General features: G+C 43.2%; 1 protein-coding gene across 1 annotated transcript in view; it reads right to left on the reverse strand.

Annotated features, from left to right (window-relative positions):
• MAVS (mitochondrial antiviral signaling protein) overlaps window positions 1-5,960 on the reverse strand; it is a 60,689-nt gene extending 54,729 nt beyond the window's left edge. The window contains exon 1 of the mRNA XM_033952869.1: window positions 5,147-5,960. The gene's annotated coding sequence lies outside the window, so the exon portion shown is untranslated. The remainder of the gene's footprint in view (window positions 1-5,146) is intronic.
• Window positions 5,961-9,231: the final 3,271 nt, after the last annotated feature.

Here is a 9,231-nt window from a genome sequence, read left to right on the forward strand (position 1 = left end):
ACAGGCACAATACACAGAACACTGGAAATAGTAGCAACATGGATGACAGAACACAAACTAAAACTTAACTCTGACAAAACAAACTTCATCCTCCTAGAAAACAGCAAAACTCCAACCTTAACAAACCTAGTAATAAACTCGATCTCATACCCCATTCAACCCATGCTAAAACTTCTTGGAGTACTGATTGACAGAGGCTGTACCATGCAACCACAAATCAACAAAATAATAAAAGCATCATTTGCAACTATGAGAAACCTAAGACAAATTCGAAAATTCTTTGACAGGAAACAATTCCAACTTTTGGTACAATCTCTTATCCTTGGACTAATAGACTACTGCAACATATTATACCTCCCCTGCCCAGCGGCCATGATAAAGCAACTACAAACAATATAAAATACAGCCCTAAGACTCATCTACTCATTGAAAAAATATGACCACATCACAGAGGCGTACCACGACTCACATTGGCTCCCAATACAAGCAAAAGTACACTTCAAATTCTATTGCTTACTATTCAAAGTTATTAAAGGAGACAGCCCAACCTACTGGAACAACCGACTAATCCAAGCCACCTCAACCAGACACAGAAGAACCCACTCACTATTCACACACCCGCCAACCAAATATGTCAAATGAAGAAAATTATATGACAACCTAATGGCCACCAGAGCAGCAAAACTAGCCAGACAAATCACCAATCTGCTGTCTTCAACCACAGACTACAAAACCTTCAAAAAAGAAACAAAAAAACTCTACTGTTCAAAAAATACATAAAACCTATTTAACATGACCAGTTCCTTCCCAAGCTCCACCTACCACACTTTCTACTCCTATCAAATCTAAAATGTTCAAAATACCCAACATGTATTACCTTAATTTATTGACAATTCTTATGTAACCCGCCTATATATCTTGTAACTTCATGACAATTCTTATGTAATCCGCCTTGAACCGCAAGGTAATGGCAGAATAGAAATCATTAATGTAATGTAATGTATTCCACCATGCATTATGATTCAAGGAAGCAAGATCTTTCCAATTGGATGTAATAGTTTTCAATGCTATCAGAAGAGACATTTAAGCAGTTTGGCTTTATGTTTATCTAATATGCCCCGTGTTGTTGGGGTTCCTCTAATCATTTTGAACCTTGTCGGCATAGGAATGCACTATGGTAGTCATATAGACTAGGGAAGTTGACGCCACCGTTCTCTTTAGTACATTTCTGTTTCTTTAAGGCAATATGTGGTGATTTGTTATTTTACAAAAATTTAGTCATGAATGATTCAATTTTAGAGTATGAGGAAATGGGGAACAAAAATGGTATCCTCAGTAAAATGTATGTTATTTTCGGCACTAACATCTTAATGGTGTCAAGTCGACCCCACCAGCAGAGCTAGATGGACCATTGGTCTGACCCAACATGGCTATTTTTATGTTGAAAAGTGCTATGATGAGGGTGTCCATTTTGGTCTTCCAGCACCTATCCACTTACTCTGGCATAAAAGGATATAATTTGTCCAAAACCTTGGCCCCCTGAAAATTTCTATCCAGGGTCTCCCACTCTGCCAGCATCATGCGGAAGAGTGCTTTCTGAAGCGGAAAATACTCCAGCACATGTTCCCCCCTCTTTTTTCATGCAACACAAGTCTAATGTAGCCTTAAAGGCACTATGACAGGGGTAGGGAACTCCGGTCCTCGAGAGCCGTATTCCAGTCGGGTTTTCAGGATTTCCCCAATGAATATGCATGAGATCTATTTGCATGCACTGCTTTCAATGCATATTCATTGGGGAAATCCTGAAAACCCGTCTGGAATACGGCTCTCGAGGACCGGAGTTCCCTACCCCTGCACTATGAGAAGCTCCACTGTGTAGCAAAACAGAGTTGGCTCTGCAGGCTGTTCTCATGATTGCCGCTCATTTGGTATGGAAAATTAAATTATTAAGCTGTCATGCCTAAGGGTAAATATGTAGCTTTTTTTCTTAAAATGCAAAGCCCTAATATAAAGGTTAAAGAACTAGGTCCCTACAAGTGAGCAATGCTAGGTACAGGCCACTGCTCAATCTATGGAACTTCTCCAGCCTTGCTTTAGTTTGGGTGCTAAAGCTCTCCGCCACTTGCCTATAGCGAGACACACAAAAAAAAAACAACAGCTGGGGTGGGGGAGACATTCAGACATGTCTGAGTTGCTCCCCCTCTGAAGTTTGCATCCAGAAATGTACCTCTTTTACTGAGGCCTTCAACCAGAAAAGCACCCAGAAAATTACCTCTCAAGTATGTGGGTTGAACTGGCACAAAAGACTGGTGCTTTGGCTTAGTTGCGCTGAACAAAACAGTGCAGAATTTTCCTATCTTGAAATGAGGGAGGAACTTTCCAGCCACTTCTTTCAGGGGAAGGAGAAAAACAGAGTGGACTTCACACAGGCCATGCAGCATCAGCCTACCAGCATGCCTGACAACATGGCTGGTGCAGAGGCCTGCAACACCTTCCTGGCCGACCACAACCCTAGCAATTTTGTTTCCCTCCCCTCATCTGGCTCCACAAGATGCGCTGCATCTCTCCTCACCCTCCAAATGCTTGTGAATTGTCTAATGTAATTTATGTCTTAATATGCCAATTAGGACTCTTGCATGTAGGTCATACTTCACAGATGTGAAAGACCGGTTTGATGGAACATCAACATTGTTTTAGAGCTAAGGAGGAGATGGAATCCTTGGTATCTTATTGTCTAGACACTTTTCAGTGCTGCATATTAGAACAGTTACAGATTTTAGAGAGTAGAGGTAATATCCATTGGTGGTTGTGATTAAAAACAAAACAAAAGTGAACCTTTGCTTTAGATTCTGTACAGCACAATGAATTAAATGTGGCAGTGGCATGCATGGCATTTTAAAATCTTTTTTAACAGTTTTTCAAATTGTACAATGGGGTAAAAAAGGGATTTGATATCATCTCCTAGCTTTTTTACATTTTGATGGTTTGTTTTTTCTGCAGCCATTTTGGGAACCGATTGGGGTGATGAAAGTGGTTTTGAGTTTCCCCTGAAGCAGTCACTAGGTAAAATGTAAGTCAAACACAGAACCTTTACTTTAGTGTATTTTCTTTCTAAATTGAAATGCAAACATAACGGCCCTGATTCTCTAAAAGTGCGTCCCGATTTTAGGCAGCTGTAGGCGTCCTACAGCTGTCTAATCAGCCAATCGGGATGCACGTTTTTTTTAAAAAAATGCTCCCCAGGCAGGCCGCCTATATTGAAGGCGAGGCCCGCAAGACACCTAGGCCCTGATTCTGTATAGGACGCCCAGGAGAGGCGTCCTATTCAGAATCGGCCCAAACTAAACCCCGATTCTGTAACCGGCGTCCATGTTACAGACGCGGGTTAGAGAATCGGGTTAGATTAGACACGGCCCGCTACACTTATCGCGGCAAGGGATCTCTCTGCCGCTATAAGTATAGCGGGCCGTGGCCCCCTGACCGATCACTGGCAGGAGGGTGCCCAAACCCTCCTGCCCGAAGACGCACCCCCCTCCCCGACACTACTGATCGCCCCCCCCTGACATTACCGATCTCCCCCCCCCCGACAATATCGGTCGCTGGCAGGAGGGTGCCCAATCCCTCCTGCCCGAAGACGCACACCCCCCCGGCGCTAACAACCCCCACTCCACCAAACCTGTTCTTACAGATGGGTCTTGCACGTCAAGCAAGCAGGCACGCCTCGTCAAAATGAGGCGGGCCCGCCCCTTCCCGGCCCATCCCGCCGAAGCCTAAGGCCTGATTGGCCCAGGCTCTAGAAGCCTGGACCAATCAGGCCTTAGGCATAGCGGGTCCGCCCATCCCCACTTAATCTAAGGCCTGATTGGCCAATCAGACCTTAGACTTAGTAGGGATGGGCGGACCCGCTATTCCTAAGAAACATAGAAACATAGAAGATGACGGCAGAAAAGGGCCACAGCCCATCAAGTCTGCCCACTCCAACAACCCTACCCCCTTGAATTTACCCCCCTAGAGATCCCACATGTGTATCCCATTTCCTTTTAAAATCCTTCACGCTGCTGGCCTGAATCACCTGAGGTGGAAGTTCATTCCAACGATCGACCACCCTTTCGGTGAAGAAGAACTTCCTGGTGTCGCCATGAAATTTCCCACCCCTGATTTTCAGCGGATGGCCTCTTGTGGCAGAGGGGCCTTTAAAAAAGAAGATATCATCCTCCACCTCAATACGGCCGGTGATATATTTAAACGTCTCTATCATGTCTCCTCTCTCTCTACGTTCTTCAAGTGAATATAGCTGCAATTTATTCAGCCTTTCTTCATACGGGAGATCTTTGAGTCCCGAGACCATTTTGGTGGCCATTCTTTGAACCGACTCAACTCTCAGCACATCCTTTTGGTAATGTGGCCTCCAGAATTGTACACAATACTCCAGATGAGGCCTCACCATGGATCTGTACAATGGCATTATAACTTCGGGCTTCCGGCTGATAATACTTCTTCGGATGCAACCCATCATTTGTCTTGCCTTTGATGAAGCCTTCTCCACTTGATTGGCAGTCTTCATGTCTTCGCTAATGATCACCCCCAAATCACGTTCCGCCTTGGTCCTAACTAAGGTTTCACCATTTAGTGTGTAAGTTTTGCATGGATTCCTGCTGCCTAGGTTCAGCCTAAGGCCCGCCTAAGGCCCTTAGACGAGCTTAGGCATCTTGCGGGTCTCCCTAGGCTCCCGGAGGCGCCTTCAGGCCTGCCTGGGGAGCATTTTTTTTTTTTTTAAACGTGCATCCCGATTGGCTGATTAGACAGCTGTAGGACGTCTACAGCTGCCTAAAATCGGGACGCACTTTTAGAGAATCAGGGCCAACATATATAGTATTTTTAAAGCAAATGATAATCTAGAAACTGTTTGTAGCGTTAGTCAAGACAACAAATGCTGATATCTTACATCATTCTTGAAGTGTATCCTTTTACTTTTTGATAGCAAATTTAACTGTGCTGTGAAGGCTTCCAAGAGTAGGAAAAAAATGGATAATGGTTAGTGAGCAGTCTTGAAGCTTGGCTTAAACAAAATGTAAAGAAATTTAAAAGAATCTGTGCCACTTACTGATTTCTGTAGAACAAAAAGCAGGAGTGAGACAGTTATTACCTTGTGCTAGCAGTTTGAAAGCCTGGTGCAGTCACTGTTTTCTGTGCTCTGGAGATAGAGAAACTTTGTCGTCATACAGTTATATGCAGGCTAGGCAAGAATCTGGTAGATTAGATTTCAGAGGAAACAATTGCCATTAACTCCGAATTTTTTTTCTCTTGTCCTGCTTTTCCCTAAAGTCCAAAATGTACTAATTGGAGCTGGCAATATCAATCTTGATCGACTCAACTCTTACATTTCCTGGTTAAGGTTACTCTCTATCCACATTAATTCTCTATGATCATGCAAAGGAAACACTCTGTCTCTATTTATAGTCTTTCTCTATGATCAAGAAGAAACCTTATCCTCTGCTAAGCCACGCAAAACGTCTTGTTTACATACTTAAATAGAATGAAAAATTATGATGGGTACTTGTGTTACTGAAGTCTCTTTCACACTAAGGATTCTCCTAAGGTGGTGAGAAAAATCCTATTCTTTTAGTTAGCCTCAGAGGAGAGGCATTTTAATAGGCTGGCATTAGCCTCACAGAAGTTGCAATACATTTGTATTCTAGTGCAATAAGCACATCATTCTTAAACACTTTTCCCTCAAGATGCTGTGTAGAAATCCTCATTAGCATTTTTCACTCCGCCTCCCATCACTCGGTTGCCCTGTAATTCCTCACACTGGTCTAGAGAGAGACAAACTATCACAAACTGTGCCGCAGCATGCTAGTGTCCACTAGATGCTGGGAAGGAGGAGAGGCGCCGGATGACTGCCTACAGGACATGCCTCTCTTGGTAAGAGGCACATTCTGCAGGCAATCAGCCGGTACCAGTGCCTCTGCTCTCCGTGCATCTTCCCTGCCAGCACCCCCCACCTGAAGGGCCTTCGTGCATGTGTGGATGTCAACGTGATGACACCACGCATGTACGTGATATCGTCATGTCAACATCTGCACTTCCGGATGCCTCAAGCTCGGCCACTTCGTTTAGGGTGCCACAGCTCGACAAAGTTTGCGAGACTGCTCTAGGCCATCTTGTAATTCCTCAGTTTGTCTCTCTACCCACGAGATGGTAGAAGCCTGTTTTTCCAGCTCAAGTTTATTTTTCCTTTAATTAGGATTTTTTATCTAAATGTGAGGCTCTCAGCTTTGGGACATATTTGGCAGTGGGAGAGTTCAGAGGTCTGTAGCCAGGGAACAGGCTGCTTTGCATTGCACCCACTTTGCCAGCCTTCACTATCAGTTAGGGAGGTCGGGGACTGTTCCCTTGGGAACAAGGCTCGCCCCAGGTAGGGTTACCATATGGCTAAAAAAAAAAAAAGAGGACAAATTAAGACATCCAGGTTTTACTTCCAATGCTTTCAATGGAAGTAAAACCCAGATGTTGCAATCCATCATCCTCTTTCTGGAGCCATATGCTAACCCTACTGTTCTGTCTGCAGAAGGCTTGAGCGCAGGTTGAGTGGCTCCATGGCAGATTTTGTACCAGGATCGGAGCCAACTGTGTTTCCTCCCCTCTATTGTGCACATCTTTTGTGGTTTATGAAACCTAACCTCTTATTCCTTACCTTCTCAGTTACTACTTTTGAGAACCAAAGTGGCCTTCTTTTCTTCTTTCTTTTACTTACCTCACAAAAAGATTTGTCGCTCTTATAATGACTCCTTTCAGTTTTGCCTACTGCATTTCCACTCCTTCCAGATGTTCCCATCCAGACAATTCCTTGATGTAATCCCCCATCCTAAGTTAGTTTTTTTAAGTCTCAGAGACATTTGGAGCATTGAGATTAAGCATCAAATTTCTGCATCTCAATGGCCACGAATTTGGTCTTGGAGGATGAGGTGTACAGTGTCTGCATCTATGAGACAAACTTGGTTCTTTTTGTTGCATAGAGCATTTTGGACCCCAGTTAGATTACAAAAGTTAGACAGCTCTAAGTCTAATAGATGCTGGCATTGTAAACTTGAAGCAGGGACTCTAGATCATTTATTATTCTATTGTCCCTTTATCATGGCCTTTTGGAAATCAATTTGGTCCCAAATTAATTGTTTATTAGAGAATCATGTAGCATTATCATATATGATTTTATTCGATACATCAATGAGAACAAGGAGTCAGATTTCATCAAACAACAATAAACTTTTATTGATTATGACAGGAGTCGCCATTCAAAATATCACAAGTAACTGGAAAATCTGCAGTAGATTAAATTATACCTTCTGGTGGAATTTGTTGTGTCACATTTATAAAATGGAAAGCATAATTGCTACTCAAAAAGGGAATTATAATAATTTAAAAAGATCAGGGGAAAGGATGGGTGGGAAGGGAATAAATTTATTGATTTGATGTTAAGAACATAAGAAGTTGCCTCCGCTGAGTCAGACCAGAGGTCCATCTCGCCCAGCGGTCCGCTCCCGCGGCGACCCATCAGGCCTATTGCCTGAGCAGTGGTCCCTGACTATTTCTTTAACCTACCTCTACTCCTATCCCTATAACCTACCTCTACTTCTATCTGTACCCATCAATCCCTTTGTCCTCTAGGAAATTCAAGTGATGTATTTAATTTCAAATGTTTTATTATTTGTACACTTGATGGAAGATTAAAAATGAATAAAGAATTAAAAAAAAAAATTAAACCGTACCATGCTTGCCCAAAATGTGAGGCTCCACGAGCCACTTTAGGCCATATGTTTTGGTCTTCTCCTGGCATTCAGGCCTATTGGAGATGCCTCTGTTTTTTGATTAAATCCATGTGGAACTGTACTTGGATACCCATGGACAAGTTTCTTTTCACTTTGAAATTCTCGCCGGTATTAGTTCAACCGGGTGCTGCTGCCTTTGTACAGAAGGCTATTTTTATGGGACTCAACAATCCTTCAATGCTGATTGTCCTCGCATACCCCCATACTGGCGCTTTGGCGTACCCAAATGATTCAACTGGCAGGGTTTGAGCGTCAAGCTATCTCTGATATGGACTCTAAACCTGGTGCACTGTTTTTTCACTGCTGGCTACCCTTTTGTTCTACTCTAACTCCCACTGCCAGAAGCAGACTATTGAACTGATCTACTCATCATAGTTTGGGACTAATTGGATGCTGTTCCCAAGGAGGGGTGGGTGGTGGGTGGGGGGTTTGTCTGTTGTATTTTTCACTTTTTTGCTGTGATATTGTCTATTGCACTTGTTTTCTGGAAATTTAATAAAAAGTTTAAACATAAACTGTACCATGCAGTGATCACTGGATGCCAGATGATCACCTACTGTAACATCAGAAACACTTTCCCCATTTGTAAGCACTAAGTCCAGTATGACCCCATCCCGCTTGGGTTCCATTACCAACTGCTGGAACAGTTCTATAGAGAATCCAGGATCTCCCTATTTCTAGAAGACCCCGCAATAGGGATACCATAATCAACATCTGGTATGTTAAAATCACCTATTAGTAAAACTTCCCCTTTTTTAAATATATTCTGAATGTCTTCTATTAAATCTCTGTCCACTTCTTCCATCTGTGAAGGAGGCCTGTATATCATACCAATGTAAATATATTCACCATTCCCTCTTTCCAAATTGATCCACAGTGCCTCTTCCTTGCACTGCAGATTCTGTGGCTTTAGTATGATCTTTAGCATATAATGCTACTCCCCCCTCCTTTTCTTCCTACCCCGTCTTTCCTGAACAGATTATAGCCCGGTATAACTATATCCCAGTCATGGTTCTCCATGAACCATGTCTCCATGATCAACACTATATCCACCTCATCATCTTCCATCACAGCTTCTAGATCCAGAATCTTGTTTCCCATACTTCGAGCATAAGTATATACTGCTTTCTAGACATTGCCCCCTTTTCCCATCTTTGTAGAGGCATTCAGTGATTTACTTATCTGAGGGCTTATACTCACCCGGGGGCTTTGATCACCCTGCCTCACCAGTTTTAGTTTAAAGCCCTCTTCAGTAAATTAGCCAGCTTGCTGCCAAAGACACTTCTTCCCTTCTTTGATAGATGCACACCATCCCTGCTCAGCAGCCCTTGGATAATCATTCCATGGTCCAGGTAGCCAAAACGCTCTCGATGACACCATCTACGTAGCCACGCATTCATCT

The sequence above is a fragment of the Geotrypetes seraphini genome, chromosome 1, assembly GCF_902459505.1.
Source record: "Geotrypetes seraphini chromosome 1, aGeoSer1.1, whole genome shotgun sequence".
In the NCBI taxonomy this organism is placed as follows: domain Eukaryota; kingdom Metazoa; phylum Chordata; class Amphibia; order Gymnophiona; family Dermophiidae; genus Geotrypetes; species Geotrypetes seraphini.